This window comes from Dendropsophus ebraccatus, chromosome 3 (assembly GCF_027789765.1).
Source record: "Dendropsophus ebraccatus isolate aDenEbr1 chromosome 3, aDenEbr1.pat, whole genome shotgun sequence".
NCBI lineage: Eukaryota > Metazoa > Chordata > Amphibia > Anura > Hylidae > Dendropsophus > Dendropsophus ebraccatus.
This window is the reverse complement of record NC_091456.1, coordinates 48,305,490-48,323,202: the sequence shown is the minus strand read 5'-3', so window position 1 is coordinate 48,323,202 and position 17,713 is coordinate 48,305,490. Positions and strand designations below refer to the sequence as shown.

At 44.7% G+C, this 17,713-nt stretch overlaps 1 protein-coding gene across 4 annotated transcripts in view; it reads right to left on the bottom strand.

The window, feature by feature from the left end:
* The window catches only part of SEMA4D (semaphorin 4D), a 59,158-nt gene extending 49,017 nt beyond the window's left edge, over positions 1–10,141 (bottom strand). For 2 of the 4 annotated variants that reach the window (XM_069961695.1, XM_069961691.1), the window contains exon 1: positions 10,065–10,141. The gene's annotated coding sequence lies outside the window, so the exon portion shown is untranslated. Of the gene's footprint in view, positions 1–9,466; positions 9,484–9,731; positions 9,840–10,064 lie in introns of those variants that run through there. The other 2 variants (XM_069961692.1, XM_069961694.1) reach the window with 2 other exon arrangements.
* Positions 10,142–17,713: the final 7,572 nt, after the last annotated feature.

Here is a 17,713-nt window from a genome sequence, read left to right as displayed (position 1 = left end):
AACCTCTGCACACCTCCTAAACGGCTCTACATGAAAGGAGCTGCATTTTTTTCTTTTATCTTATAGAGTACAGTCACTATCTATAGCATGTCGAGGAAAGAAAGGTTTAACGCTTCTGTCTCAAGGTTTTTCTGACCATAAAATGCTACACGGACAATATAGACTTTGAACACACAACCTTAGAATACAAACCATTGCAGAAGCTATAAAACCTCATATACTATACATATAAACCTTCCTGCAACAATATAGCCATTAATAACAACTTTCCACTGGTCACTCACCACAGACTTCCTCTAGGTTCTATTTTAAAAGGTGAGAAACAAACAAGTCTTATATCTGGGGTCACATACTGACCGCAGTACTGCATGTGAGCCCAGTCTAGCATGGAGCACTACATTGCCTCTTTATTAACACAGCGATCTGTGTCGCATAAAGCGGTCCTCAAACAGCAGGTCCTATTTTTTGCGGCGCAGATCACGGTACCAAAGTGTATGGACGTGTGAATGGGTCCATTGAATAACATTGGTTCTATGTGCTGTCCGCCATTGCGAACAGAACAACTGATGTGTAAATGTAGCCTAAGGCCACTTCCACACGCCTAGATCTAATTTAGTAACTGTAAAGGCCCTATTCCACGGAACGATTATCGGCCAATATGGGCGACAATCGTCCTGTGGAATTTTGTTCATGTCGGCTGATCGTTGCGTCGCTTGTTTTTCAAACATGTTGAAAAACAAGCAACTGATATAGCAGCGATTTGCTGCCGTTGCTCCGTGGAATAGGAGCGGCGGCAGCAGACCACCACTATCCTCTATGGGCTGCCCGGACGATCTAGCGATCATCCAGGCAGCTCCCCGCCCCCCCCCCCCCCCCCAGAGTCGCTGCTGCAGCGCGGAATAGCGAAGGCAGCGAGCAGGAAGGAGGAGCAAACGAGCGCTGATAACGCTCGTTTGCACCTCTCCGTCGGCCTGTGTAATAGGGGCTTAAGCCACAACCAGAAATAGGTCCAACACATGGAAAAGGTGCACTTCTTTCCAAACTAGCTTTTTCCCAGGGTCTGTTCCAATCCTGCTTTTGGCTTACAAATATCCATAAAATACTTCCCTCTGGCATATGCTTGGCTGATAACAGGGCCAGGGCCACATAGGTCTAACCTACAACTATTGAACTTAAAGGGGTATTCCCAAAAAAAAAAAAAAAAAATTCAAGTCAACTGGTTTCAGAAAGTTATATAGATCTGTAATGTAATTTGTGGCACAATGCATTAAAATGTCACATAACATTTCTTTTACCTGAATGGAACTATGCACAGAATCACTTTAAGGTAAAGCAATGTATTTACAAGGTTATTTATTGTGACATCAGCAAGGACAACATGTAGTTACTGTATGCCTCCAACAATGGAGGTAGAAGGTTGCTATGAGATTACCCTGCGTCTTGCTTCATGGCTGCACAGCATGACTCAAGGATCGGGTTCATTATTAACTAAAAATATACGTTACACATTGCAATAGCAGAAATCCACTGTCACCCACACAAGTCAGCGTCCCGTACAAAACAGTACAGAAGTCAGCGTGTGTCAGTGTACACTTCTCCCAGTATCTGGTATAATTCCAGGCTAAAGCTCTGGAGAGCGGCTACATCATCCCATTACAACATGTCAACAATGGAGAGATTGTATTAGAGCTAATATGCAAACAGCTAATGTTTTCCTAGCAAGTCTCCACAGGGATGAATGCGCCAGGCTCCAGGACATCAGAGAAAGCATCACAGCTCAGGCCAAGTATACATGCAGGAGGACAGCACGGAACTGGCATAACACATAACCTTCAACTATAATAAAGAAAATATGGCTGTGTAGCCCACCGCCCAGCCTGTAGCCCTCTCCCACACACCCTTTATCCGAATCTATCACCCTACATAAAGAAGGGGTCTGATAACAAACCCCTTGTTACCTAACGGCAATGCTGGATGGGTCACACTGGACAACAATGGTGCCCAGCAGAACACACTGAATATAATGATAATGTCAGATTTCTATCACAGTGTCCATCATGTTACCACTGATTGCTGCGCCATTTAGTCTGGCACTTTGAAAGAATCGGCATTGGAGGTACATTGGAACAGTAAAGCTATAGGGCTTGGAAAATGGTGATTAAATGTGCAAAAATTTGCTGTACTTAAAAGGATAAAATAGACTGCATTCTTAAAGTGGTACTCCTATCCTAAACATTTATGGCACGTCTGCAAGATAACATCGGATAAGTACAGGTCAAAAAAGTTCCGACCCACATCTATCTCTGGGACACCCCCCATCTGGCCTGGTTCCAATGTGTGAACCTCAAAAACAGCTGAGGGGGCTGCTTAACCCCGTTTCTGCAACACCCATAGAGGTTAATGGGCGTTGTCGAAACAGTGTAGGACGTGTTGCTATATTTTTTCTGTTAATCACCGAGCGAGACACCAGCCTGAGGAAGTTATACTTTCCAGCAGCAGAAAAGCAGCTTGGGTCAGATCTTGCCAAATGTTAGTTTAAGAAATGTTACTATTAAAAAAAAAAAAACATTTGACTGGTCCTTGTTAGGGTGCAGAGACCCCCCCTTCTCTGTATACACATCGTATCGCAGTGAATTTTCTGCTGTGATACGCAGCAGATTTGATGTAAATAACTGAACACAGCATCAAATCTGCTGCTGATCTACTACGCATCGGTCGTGTGTGTTAGCACCCTAAGATGGGCTCCACTGACTTACTATAGAAACAGTCCATTGTAGCGAGGAGGGAAGCCCTCATCTGATCGCTTCTCCCCACACTGGTTCTAACAGTCAGGGTCTCGTACTCCAACCAATCAAAATTTTAAATATAAGGCAATGTAAGGAATTAGCCCTACGTTCTGATTTGTTGCTATGGACAACAAAGACTATTGTTTGTTTATAAAGAGTTTTGATAACTTTCCCGATGAGTATATTTAGACAGGGCAGCTTATGTATACCTCTGACAGCTGTTATAAAAATATATTTTACCGTTTCTATTACAACCACAAGCCCTCCATTTCTCACAACTCTACTAAACCCCACTTAGCTTCCTATGACGTTTTTAAGTTAAAGAGTATCTGTCAATTAAAAAAAACCAACAACTTTTGATATGTCAGATAGACGCGTCAGAAGTTCTTAAATCGGTCAGGGTCTAAGTGACCCTGACTGATCCGTAGAACAAGTAGAGAGGCACCTGCTTTTCCCCGCTACGTGTCTGCGACCTAGACGGACCCTACAGGCTTATATTGAAAGTCCACGTTTAACGACAAAGACCACTTGTTGGTTGAAACGTTGCTGTATTCTGTGCACATATCATGCAGTAAATCTGTATAGATGCTGTTGGACCCTCTTAAGGTTGGTTACACTGCATGCAGACTTCTCCTGGCTCATTCTCACGATCGATACGGGTCTAAACACTCAGACCCCAAGTGATCAAAACGTTTGACACATCTACCGGACATATGAGAAGTGTTTCTTTAATGACAGTGCCCATAAATCTACACACAGTCCTATGGACATTTGCTGGGTAGTTTGAAGAATCCACTGTTCCTTTATCCAACATTTCAGAAAGAAGTCAATGAAAAAATCTGCAGCATAAAATTATAAGGCGACACTTTAAAATCGGTAGTGCCATACCAGTTTTGTGTGGATTAGCGGGCTTTCAGAATATCAGCTCTGCAATGTGAGATTACCCATCAGAATACATGTGTAATAAATACTGATAGAACACAAAGAACTTATTTTTCAGTAAACTCTACCAGCTGGTATATGGATGTATGTTATTTGTGTATATCCACCTGCTGTAATAGAAATCCACAAGTTTAGAGAACGTTAGCATTTGTCCCATTTTTTGGAGTTGGATTACATCCCCAGTAAAACCAGTGCATTCTGTGTAATATAATGGAGTCGCCCAGGACAAACAGTCCTGACAAGTTTACAATGGCACAGACCCAAAATGCTAAACTCCGCCGGACATCTAACAGGTGCAGAGCTGCTACTAAGCCTTAGGACCCAGCGCATTTCTCATGGAAAACACAGAAAAGAGACACTGGATGTGATCTACGGAGATATGTACATACATACATACACACATGGGGGCAGTCACCAACATTAGACCGGGTAAAAAAAAACGTAAATGCTCTGATTTGTAATTTTACACTCTAAGGATGTGTTCACACTACGGAATCCGAGCGGATAACCCGCTGCATGCATTTCCGCCCATGCCATAGACTGCATTCTATGGTCGGGCAGATTCCACCGTCCACCCAAAGAATTGACCAGTCAATTCTTTGGGCGCAGAGATGTGCGCGGGCAAGCTGCGGAATCCGTGGTGGGTTATTTGCCCCGATTCCGTAGTGTGAACACACCCTTTTTAATTAAATCGAAGAACAACTTTAGCATTCACACTACTTTTAGCTAAAGTCAATAGTAAAATCATTACAATTGAAGACTTATCTATTTCTCTCTGACTTACATTTCAAAAGTTATGACACCTAAGGGTCCTTTTACACACACAGATTATCTGACAGATTTTTTTCACACAATAGTTTCACGGATCCGCAATACATTCCGCAAAAAAATGGACGCATTCTAGGGCGCAACAAATCATAACCTGCATTAAACCCTCACCTTCCCATTTTCTGCAGATCTGCAAAAAATACAGATTGTAGATGCAAACATTTTTGGCAGATTGAGCACATGATAAACAGTCCTGAAAAGTTACTGAAGGTGTGAATAAGGCCTGCGTATAAGACACCTCTATCACTAGTCATGAAACATTACACTGGTCACCAGCACCACTCCTGTCCCTATAAACGCTAATATATTGCAGGTCAGCTAGGGCCTAAAGCGGTTTTATAAAAACGTACAGTGTTACAAACATTTTTCATGAATATTTCACATTGCTCCGGTCAAAAAGAGTTTTTTTCTTACATATTTACAATTCTTTCTGTGACTCCTTAGGGCCAGTTCACACAGAGTAAAATCAGCGGAATTCCACTGCGGAATCTTGCCTGCCATCTGTTTCGATGGGACGGCTGGACGCCTCTGCTTCTGCAGCTCTCTGCTCAAAGAATTGACACGTCGCCCTCCTATTGAAACAGACGGCAGGCGGGATTCCGTGGCAGAGAATTTCAGCCCGCACTAGGGCCTATCTTTTTTTGTGCTGCATGGATCACAACCCTGTACACCCCTACAGATGTGTGAATGGGGCCATTGAAATACATTGACCCTATTTTCTATCCATAATTGCGGATCCACAACTGCAGACTTGTGAAACAGGGAAATCTGCAGCATTTCTACACGGGAATATTCGCACCACATTGTGGAGATTGTGTTGCAGATGTTGGTGTTATTATGCTAATTGTTTTCTAGCACTATCTGCCATTGTGGATCCCCCCCCCCCCCCCCCCCCCCCGAAATCTACAGTGTTTATGACACGATATTTAACACGTTACAGACTGCTAATTCACACTGCGGGATGATGTCCACACAGATCTGTTCTCTGCAGCATGAAAAGATTATTCTTATTGTGCGTTTACACAGAGATTTATCTGACCAATTTCGGAAGCCAAAGCCAGGAATGGATTTGAAAAGAGGAGAAATCACAATCTTTCCTATATGGCCTGTTCTCTGTTTATAGTCTGTTCCTGGTTTTGGCTTCAAAAATCTGTCAGATAAATCTGTCTGTGTAAATGCACCAAAAGGCTGGGTTCACACTACGTATATTTCAGTCAGTATTGTGGTCCTCATATTGCAACCAAAACCAGGAGTGGATTAAAAACACAGAAAGGATCTTTTCACACAATGTTGAAATTGAGTGGATGGCCGCCATATAACAGTAAATAACGGCCATTATTTCAATATAACAGCTGTTTTAAAATAACAGCAAATATTTGCCATTAAATGGCGGCCATCCACTCAATTTCAACATTGTGTGAAAAGATCCTTTCTGTGTTTTTAATCCACTCCTGGTTTTGGTTGCAATATGAAGACCACAATACTGACTGAAATATACGTAGTGTGAACGCTGCCTTATGGTGCGTTTAGACAGACAGATTTATCTGACAGATTTTGAAAGCCAAAACCAGAAATCTCAGTCTTTCCTTTATGACCCGTTCCCCGTTTATGGTCTGTTCCTGGCTTTGGCTTCAAAAATCTGTCAGATAAATCTGCCTGTGTAAACGCACCATCAGACTCTCATCCACTTGGCAGCTACTGATTTTTCACCCCAAATGCCCCAGGTGTGACTCTCTAACCTCCAATACTGGGCAGTGACTGACAAGCTGCCAATCTGAAAACTGTGCCAACGCTGGCACAGCCCCAGCTGCATCTCACCCACACCATGTGCCGCAGGTGTCAAACCTACAGTGGAATAAAATCTACATATAAATATTCCCCCACCCTTACATATTACACTGGTGAACAAACATTTCCTTCAAACACATTTGTATATCATTTGCTATATCGAGTCATGAAAAAACTGAAGTCTTCCATAGTCCTCAAATCCTAATGAACAATTCAGATTCCAAGTTGGGGTTTGTTCACGCTGAGGATTTTTTTAAAATAAAATTTATAATTTTTCCACACCAATTTACAAAAATGTACACTTTTTGCTGTGAATTTTGGTGCAGAAAACTTGCAGTATAACCTGCCCTGTGTGAACATACCAGTATACTACTGCCTGGTGCAGTTACGTTACGGTTATCAAAAATTTCTTGGGTACAAAATAAGTTAGAAAATTGTTGTGTAAAAAAAAAAAAAAAAAAGCTGAGTGTAGTACAGTAATATGAGCATTACTACGACTTCAGGCACTTTTCTTTATGAGTTTTCGCGCCTTTTTTTTACCATATTACATGTGGTTTTTGTTGTGGATTTTATCTTATTACAAGATATGAAATTACTAAATAAAAATCCTGATGACTGTTTTTTGTGTGTAATATGACCATATACATGTTTATTGTGAGGGTCTGGGCTTGAGCACCATTAAAAAGACACAGCACAGGTACAAAGTTCCTGCAATCGGTCACGAACAGGTGAGTATGCTGCTTCCTGTGATGTGCCCACATAACCCAACAGGAACTGTGCCACTAGGCCACAAAGAGAACCTTACTATAAGGCTATGGATGTACACAGTAAAATACCAAAAGACGAACAATAAACAGCCGTATTTTGTAAAAGTAGGTGGTAAATAACAAGCATGTTCATTGTTGGGATGTCCAATACTGTATACGGTGTGTGCACTGCCGGCCAATTTCCCATTGACTTTAATGGAGTGCATTACTATATCAAAAATACAGCTGTATTGTGGTATAATTTTACATTGAGTAAAGACAGCTTTAGACTGCTTAAAGGGGTTATCCAGTGAAAATCTTTTTCGTTGAAATCAACTGGTTTCAGAAAGTTATATAGATTTGAAATTTACCTCTATTTGAAAATCTCTTGTCTTTCCATACTTATCAGCTGCTGTATGTCCTGCAGGAAGTGTTTTCTTTCCAGTCTGACACAGTGCTCTCTGCTGGCATCTCTTTCCCAAACAGGAACTGTCCAGAGCAGGAGAGGTTTTCTATGGGGATTTGCTCTGATCAGGACAGTTCTGGTCTCAACCAGAGATGTCAGCAGAGAGCACTGTGTCAGACTAAAAAGAAAAACAACACTTCCTGCAGGACATACAGCCGTTGATACGTACTGGAAGACTGGAGATTTTTAAATCAAAGTAAATTATAAACCCATATAACTTTTTGAAACCAGGTGGTTTAGGTGGTTCCTTCTGAGTAGGGTTGAGTGTAGCTGGGAAGCGGTTCGGGTATGGCAACCTTTGAATTCCTGTGGTTGGAGAAGTCAGATGCAGCCATAGGGCTGCCAGTTATATCCATGCTTTCCTGGACTCCCTAGGGTGTCATCCAACCTCTACAGCCGCGGGGAATCAATCGTTGAGCGCTTCAGTTAGGAGAACGTTGCCGGACCGTGTCAGTCTGACACCACTTCCCAGACTCTTTCTATGGGATCTGTCGGCAGGCCACATCTACACCACAATACAACAATACAGTCTTTGCTTATTTTATACTTGATAAATCAGAGCGAGTCTAGCAAAACCAATGGCGTATCTATCTCCACAACCCATGATCTTATATAAGAGACAATACTAGTTATTATTCTTCACTATGATTGTGGCTCCGGCTGCCACACAGCCCTGGGTGACAGGAGAGGTCGTCCATGAGGCGGCCGGGCAGCGCTCTGCTCCATGCCATTATTCCATTAAGTAATTTACAGTAACCAATTATGTGCTGGAAGGTCACTGGTGGGTCCGCATATTGCTGCAGCATCAGCTGAGAACCGCATGGAAGTCTAGACCCAGAAAATCCAGCCCGCCTGCCGCAGGATTAGCCTAGGAGCTCTCACCAGTACCCCACTGTGGAGGGTGGGGAGTGGGCATCTCACAATACAACACCAGGCAGGGAGGGGGGCTGACTGCTAATAGATAGGCAAATGAATCAGGTGGGCGACAAAGTGCAGGGAGATATGCTAACCCCCCCAGTGACAATGAAGGAAGGAGGAGTGGGAAGGAGGGCAAGTGCTACACAAACATACAGTCACTGCATACAGCAATAATACCCTATATACTGGGTATACAACTCAAGGAACATAGCCCCTGTGTATGGTGACTGTCTAGGGTTCATATATATATATATATATATATATATATATATATATATATATATATATATATATATAGATAGATATATATAGAGAGAGAGAGAGAGAGAGAGAGAGAGAGAGAGATATCCCAAATGTATAGTGCACCCTCTGTATATACACACACAAATTCCCAGTGTATAGTGACTATGTATATTAAGCCCTGCATATATATACACATAGATATTCCCAGTGTATACTTACTATGTATAGTGTGTATATATATATATATATATATATATATACACACATACACACAGATATTCCCAGTGTATAGTACACCCTGTATATACACACATAGATATTCCCAGTGTATAGTTACTATGTTTAGTGTGTGTTTTATATATATATATATATATATATATATATATATATACACACACATATATATATATATATATATATATATATATATATATATATATATATACACACACACACAGATATTCCCAGTGTACAGTGACTATGTATAGTGCACCCTGTATATATACACATAGATAATATATACACACAGACACACATAGTATACACACATGTATAGTGCACCCAGTATATATACACACATAGATGTCCATAGTGTATTGCCCTATATACACACACAGATATACTGTACACAATATACTGTGACCCTTTGTGTTTCTATATACACATAGGTATATCCGCTGTATAATGTGAATAGCTATATAGATATCATTATTACACACACACATACAATATATATATTAGTGCCCAACCTGTGGCGCTCCAGCTGTTGCAGAGCCCTGACTCCCCCTCCCCCTGTCTTGTCAGTGAAAAGCTGTCAAGGCATGATGGGAGTTGTAGTTCTGTGTAAGGTAATGTATACTAGGGGTATGTTCACACTGTTGCAGTGAATGTTGCGCCTTTCCTACTGATGTTGTGAAATCTGTAACAAAACACGCGATATTACAGTCTTGTGTGAACAGATCCAAAGGGACACTCAGCAGAAGCAGACTCTCTTAAAGGGGCTGAAATTCAAACCTAACGTCCTGCAGTGCTCTATTGTTCTCTGCTATCAGCCAGTGCAGGGACCGCAGCGGCTCTTCCTCTCACACAGGTGTAACAGCCGCAGCCCGGGGAGCAGACACTACACGGCGGGCCCCCGGCACCTGATGTCACGTGACGCCCCCGGGGTCAGTGTAACGATCGCTGAGCCCCGTACCCCGTGCACTATAGCACCTGGCAGCAGCGCCCTGCACCGGGAGCTGCTCACCTCCCGCCCCCTCACAGCTCTGCGGTGTACGGGGGAAGTGCTGAGAAAGAGGAAGCTGCGGGCGGGCGGGCGGAGGAGAAGCGGCTCCATCAGCCTCTTACCTGCTCGTGTGGCCGCGGGGAGATGTCCGCTCCGTGCGGGCTGCAGTATGGAGGAGCACGGGCTCATCACCAGCAGCAGCAGCGCTGAGGAGGGGGAGGGGCTGTCACATGGAGGAGGAGGGGGGAGGGGAGCTCCGAGCGGCCGGGGAGGAGACAGCAGCCACAAAGGGCTCACAATCCTATACATCCCGCACACTGCTGGAATGTGCCCCCATCCGTATAGGAGCCGGGTCTCCTCCGTAACCCCATGGTTATACAGGTGTACGCTGCACTAACGTGAAGAATACAGCGACCAATCAGCTGCCTGCTTTCATTTCTCCAACTGCCCTTGGCAAATGAGAGCGAGAATGTGATTGGTTGCCATAAGGACACTGAACTTTTTAAAGGGGCTGTCTATATTAATTATTTTAAAAGTGATACTGTCTCTCTCTCTCTGCAGGATCAAATTGCTGGTAATAAAATATATGTAAAAAATACCAGACTCAACCTGGCCTCTGTGTCTTTTTATCTACGAAATATAAATCAGTTTATATGTTAGGGACAGTGTCATGGAGGCGGGGCTTTTTGAGATTTGTGCACACCCCATCCCAACTTGGCCCATGGTTTACAATGGCCCCATCCCAACCTGGCCCAGCGGTGAGGGAAGAGTGACAGCGATTTCACTGCCTCACCGTGTACGGCACCATGACAGCATAACTTTAAAGATAATTAATATGGACAGCCCCTTAAAAAATAGCAGTGTCCTTAGAGCAACCTATTAGATTCCTGCTCTCATTTGCCAAGGGCAGTTTGAAAGCAGTGAGATTTTTCTGTTGTTGCAGTGTATAGCCATATGGGGGGATTAGTAATCCCTCCTCCCTTGCACACATCAAATAGGTCATTTATTTACACTCCCAAAATTCTGCATGTTCTTCATACCCTGGAACATCGCAGACTCTTCCAGTGACATCTCATGTACCAGGATAGGAAAACTGCAACCACCTATCCCCCAACCCTATAGTAGATGCCCCCCGTGCTGCTTCCCCTGTGAGTAGTCCCCCTATAGTAGATGCCCCCTGTGAGTAGTCCCCCTATAGTAGATGTCCCCCTGTACTGCTTCCCCTGTGAGTAGTCCCCCCATAGTAGATGTCCACCTGTGAGTAGTCCCCCTATAGTAGATGGCCCCATGTTGCTGCCCTCTTTGAGCTGTCCCCCTATAGTAGATGGCCCCCCTGTGCTGCTGCCCCGTTAGTAGTACCCCTATAGTAAATGCCCCCTGTGCTGCTGCCCCCAGTGAGTAGTCCCTAGTCCCCCTATAGTAGATGCCCCCCGTTCTGCTTCCCCCTGTGAGTAGTCCCCCTATAGTAGGTGCCCCCTGTGCTGCTGCCCCCCGTTAGTAGTCCCCCTATAGTAGATTGCCACCTGTGCTGCTGCCCCCCGTGAGTAGTCCCCCTATAATAGATGTCCCCCTGTGCTGCTGCCCCCTGTGAGTAGTGCCCTTATAGTAGATGGCCCCCCTGTGCCGCTGCCACAATGAGTAATCCCCTATAGTAGATGGCCCCCTGTGCTGCTGCCCCCCGTGAGTAGTTCCCCTATAGTAGATGTCCCCCTGTGCTGCTGCCCCCTGTGAGTAGTCCCCTTATAGTAGATGGCCCCCCTGTGCCGCTGCCACAATGAGTAATCCCCTATAGTAGATGGCCCCCCTGTGCTGCTTCCCCCACTGAGTAGCCCCCCCTATAGTAAATCGCCCCCTGTGCTGCTGCCCCCAGTGAGTAATCCCCCTATAGTAGATGGCCCCCATGATGACTCACCCACACATTCCCCTATTGCTGCTCCTTGTTTGATGATGTGGGCGGTTTAGACAGCTACCGGCCCCCCAGGAGCCTCGGGCTCCAGGCAGCCACCCAAGCTGTCCACATTTTAATCTACCATTGCATCCAGCAGTGACTGCTGCAGCCAATCATGGCCGGAGTTGTCTCATGGGATGACATAGTATCACTGGGAGCTAGTATACAGAGAGAAGGGGGGACCAAAGAAACATCACTGCAGGAAATGCCAGAAAATCGGCAAAGGGAGTACGCCAATTTTTGAGAACGCAACAGATTTCAGTGCTTTTTTCTCAGTGCATGTTAATGTACCCTAATGGTGCGTTCACACCTACAGGATCTGCAGCTGATTTTCTGCAGCAGATTTCATTTAAATAACTGAACACAGCATCAAATCTGCTGCAGATCTGCTGCAGATCCTGTAGGTGTGAACGCACCCTAAATGGGAAACAACAGAATACAGGTAAGATATATCAGCCTTGATTCACCACATTTTAGCTTAAAGAGAATTAATATGACTGATCACAAGCCTGAGCTCTAAAAAGTACTGTATACTGTCTCTACAGCTTTTATCAACAAAGTACTGTATACTGTCTCTACAGCTTTTATCAACAAAGTACTGTATACTGTCTCTACAGCTTTTATCAACAAAGTACTGTATACTGTCTCTACAGCTTTTATCAACAAAGTACTGTATACTGTCTCTACAGCTTTTATCAACAAAGTACTGTATACTGTCTCTACAGCTTTTATCAACAAAGTACTGTATACTGTCTCTACAGCTTTTATCATCCTGATATAAACCAGTGTTATCATTCTAACCACATACAGATATCTCTACATACACAGAAAAGCCGAACCCCCTTTACTATCTTATCCCAATCAGAAAACACCTTCCTGTGGATACTGTACACAAGAGAGTAGCCAACTCTCAGCAAAGAACCAGTCACTACCAAAAAGGAGGGAGAATGAGAAATATTATGCCAGGACTGTCTGTAAAGGAGGAATAATGAAAGGAGAAGTGATGCGTGAAGAGTCCTGGAACGGATTGTGCCATTACGAGAGAAGTGTGCAGTGTGACCCGCCAAATCTCCAGTCACGTCCAACCCTAACAAGCTGCGAAATAGTCAGATGTTACTAGAATCCAGGAAATGTGTACTGAGCCAGGGTTTACACAACCAATACTGTGGTAGCCAGCTCTGGAAACACCAGCAGCCGTCACCATCACAGGTCACAACCTGGGTATTTCCAGAACCAAGGCCGTACCCCCATTAGGGGCATTATAAACTGGAGAACAAAAATCCCCTGGACTGTCCCCAGTATAATCCAAGACCAAATCTGTATGAAATAAACCAACGTATATCACATAAATATTATTTTAGTTCCTATTAAGATGTAACCCTGAGAGGTGATTGTGAGGACTGCGGCTGCAGGGGGGGTGACTGTCAATGTTGGGAGCTGTATGACTGATCCAAGCATCAAACTACCCTCTAAAGCTGACAGGCGCAGTAAGGACCATTACAGTGGAGTAATGACTAATGAAGTAGTAACGGGAAGCAATTTTACTGTCAGCTATTAACCCATCAAGGACATTTTTGGCCTTCTGGAATACACTAGATTTTCCATAGATAACAACTCTATGCAGCAATATGAAAGTCTTGACTTTTGCAGAGCAGTTTGTAGTTTCTATACCTGATATACCATTTAGTGGTACATATATGCTTTCATTTTTTATTGATTTAAAAGTATACTCCTGTCACATTAAGAGATAGTGGGAAGCCTCCATATCAGTTGTGGTCAAAACTGAGATCCTGAGAATGAAGAGGCCACAGCATTGGTTCAGTGCTGCAGCTCCTCCACATTTGCACTCATCCACCTATTGTGCTAGACTTCTGCAGAACAGCTTCTTTTAAAGTGTCACCCCCAGTTATTCTATGTGCTGTTCTCCGCACCATCAACAAGCTTAGATGCTGCACATGTGACATATACCTGTATAAAACTTGTCTGTGTCATCTTTCTGCTCTAAAATCGCTTCATTTCATCAGTGGACAGTGTCACCTAGGCGGGGCTTCATGACACTTGGGCCCTCTACCCAGGCCTGTATTTAGAGTTTATGCTGCCCTAGGCACTTTGCACGCTGAGGCGCGCCCCCCCCCCCCCCCGTTACTGTACATGCATGGTATATACCCTGGCACTTGGGTGTCGCTCTGCTTGATGCCCGCTGTTCTCATTAAACAGACGTGATGGAGGAAGGAAGGAGGCCGGGGACGTCTTAGTTTGGGGACTGGTTCTGTCCAGTGTTGGACTGGGGTACCTGGGGCTCACCAATATACAACCAGTGAGACACGACATGCTGACCCGCTCCTTTCCTGAATTCATCTGTATCTGTGACAAATCTCAGAACACCCTCCATTTATACAGCTCTCAGGGTATGCTGGGAGTTGTAGTCTCTGAGAGGACAACCCTGTAATAAATCACTGTGTGCAGAGGCTCCTGGTGGCTGCAATCTGTGGGTGACAACCATCAGCCCTGAAGGTCCAGCAATACATCTGTCTACACTGTACTACAACTCCCAGCATATGCTGAGGGCTGCAGACTGTCAGTACATGCTGGGTGTTGTAGTACCTGCAGCTGTTGTAGTTGGGTCCTAGGTGCATTATACACTGGAGGCTTTGTGGGAGATCAGTAAACATAGATCTGTGGAGGCTGGGGGGGCAGGGGAGAGTCTGGGGGGTGGGGGAGAGTCTGGCGGGCAGGGGAGAGGCTGGGGGGCAGGGGAGAGGCTGGGGGGCAGGGGGAGAGGCTGGGGGGCAGGGGGAGAGGCTGGGGGGCATGGGGAGAGGCTGGGGGGGCAGGAGAGAGGCTGGGGGGTGAGGGAACCAGCCTGCCTGCCCATCCTGCTCCTTCTCCCTTGCCGCGGACTAGGCACCCGTGGGCCGGTGCCTACGGAGGTTGTTTTTTTTTTTTAATAATAAAAAAGTGTTCCCTGCGGGTGCCGACCCCCGCAGGACGCCGCCCTAGGCACCGGACCACGGGTGCCTAGTGGCAAATACGCCCATGCCTCTACCCGGCCAGGAGGTGGGGGCCAACTGCCATGAAGCCCCGCCTAGTCGACATTGTTAACCCATGAAATGAAGAGAGAGTCAGGGACGGTGACAGTATCACTTTAGGTGACGCCTGCAAAGAAGCGCCAACATGAAGATGCACAAAATAATCTGTAAGCTGCAATTCACACTCCAAACTGCTGACACTGTTAGATGCTCTTAGGACAAGGAGACACAGGGTACCTTTCATATATCAGAACATTAACAAAATGCTTTTTATTCTCTGGTACTAATAGTCCAAGAGGCGTTCCTGAGCTCCTGAAGTGCAGCAAGCTGTAACTCCTCCTTACTCCCCCTCCCATCCCTGACCCGGCCTGGGACTCAGCTGAAGCAGGGAGGGGAGAGAGGAGGCATTTCAGCTTACAGCTAGTCCCGAGCTTAGGAAAGCCTCTTTCACTTTTTGTACCAGAGAATGACATTTTTTTTCTACCTTTTGGAAGCACAGATGGATATATGAAAGGTACCATGTGTCTCCTTGTCCTAACAGCTATCTAATAGTGTATGCAGCTTGGAATGTGAATTACAGCTGACAGATTCCCTTTAATTTGTGCTGCATTCCCTTCATTCTCAGGATCTGTGAGGACCTCCACCACTCGTAAATGATGGCAGATCCTAGTGATGCCTACACTAAATGGGATGGGAATTTCCCTTCACAGTTTGAAGAATATGGGGGGGGGGGGGGGAAGCATCATTCTGACTATGATGACAGGTACACTTTAAAGGAGAAGTCCGGCGCTAGAAACTATTTTTTTAAGTCAGGGAAGGAACATAAACTATTATAACTCACCTGACCCTGTGCCTCTCCAGTGCCAGATCGCCGCTCTGGGACCCCCACCAGGCTCTGAGATCTCCGGCACTGCACACGTCACGTATGGACTGGCTTCCTTTATTGTTTTAAGCTGCCTAACAGCATTCAGTGATATGCTGTACAGCAGCCGCTTAAACCATACAGACACAATTGTTTGGATCTGACTTATCAACTTCTATAGTTATCTCCCAGGTATGCTCTGTATTTACCTTACTGAGGGGTAGGAGTGAAAAGTGGATCCTGTGCCATCTAGATATGTAGCATAGCAATCTGGTCTATGAGTAAGAAGATCACTGTGGAGGCGTTTTCTTTACAAAACAGGAAGTTTCAGCGTAATATATTAAAAAAAACTACATGATTTTTTTTCATTCTTAAAAGTATGTTTGATACAAACAATAGCTTATTTTCCAGGTGGGATCACCTGGCATTTAGGGTGGGGGTGGCCCTCCCAGTGTTAATTACACAATCACAGTGGCAGGAATAGGGTAGCAGAATATATTGTTAGAAAAATATATATTACTTGTCTACCCACTTCCATTTGCTTTGTATACAGGATATTAACCCTTCCCCTCCTAATATGTATAGGCCCTATTACATGGGATGACTATCTGTCAAATCAAACAACTGTGGCTGCATGATCATAAAGTCATGTAATAGGCTCTGTAAACATGCTCTAGGAGACCGGCCCGCATTTACAGCACGGCTTGGGCCGTTACAGGCTTAACGTGACCTGTAAACTTGTCAGCTGCCACAGTAAATGCTGACAGTAGAACCTAAATGGTCCTTTGTGTGTCAGTACATCATGACATGTCATCCATATACAGTGGTGCCTTGGATTACGAGCATAATTCATTCCGGGACCATGCTTGTAATCCAAATCCACTCTTAAACCAAAGCAAATTTTCCCATAAGAAATCACAGAAATGCAGACAATTGGTTCCACACCCCAAAATAATGAATTTATGTTCTGAATAACATGTAGAACAGATGAATCAAACAATGAGAAACAGCTGAATATGTGATATTATAATTTTCTGTACATTATAGCACTCAGCATGTGGTGTATAATGTATAGTAAGTACATAAGAATGAAAAAACAGCAGCAATTTTAGGCTATGTTTACACTGCGTATGAATCCGTCCGTAGTGCGAAGCGCGAATATACGCACGTAGTTTTGAGGTTGATGCGTTCGCTTGAAAGTATACGATATACGCCCGCACAGTGCACACTACGTATGAGCTTACGGCCGGATCGTATACGGCGCCGTGAAAAACGAACAAGACCATTGTTTGAGGACGGAAATGTTGAAACTCACGGCCGTTCGAAGTACTTATTTCAGCCAAATTGAACTTGATTTTTCGATCCAAAAGGTTCTGTATGGTTTACGGGGCTGGGCGAAGATTTCCAAGTAAATTACCTGCTTCAGATCGCTTCGAAACAAGCTAGGGAAGCATAACTGTACTACGGGCGTATGTTCGCGGTTCGTACGCATCCGGCCGCATGTCTACTTTTCCCACGCCCGTAGTTTCAGCCGCACATGTACGGCGGCGTGTGAAATGTGGCCGGACTCATACGCAGTGTGAACATAGCCTAAAGATACAGGATGGAGCTGCAGATTCCCCATAATGCAGTAGCGTAGTACAACAAGCTAGAATTGAGAAGCAGGGCTGCTGCCAAAGGGCTGTGTGGTCACATGACAGCAATGGGGAAGAGGGGTGTGGTCAGCAAGGACCAATCAGGAAGGAGGACAGTGACAGAAACTTTTCTATACAGCAGTGTGAATGGCTGAGTGTAAGTGCAGGCACATTGTAGCGGCTGTGTAATTAGCTGAGTGTAAGTGCAGGCACATTATAGCGGCAGTGTATATATCTGAGTGTAAGTGCAGGCACATTATAGCAGGAATGGAGAGGATGGGAAACAGAAGGGCTGACA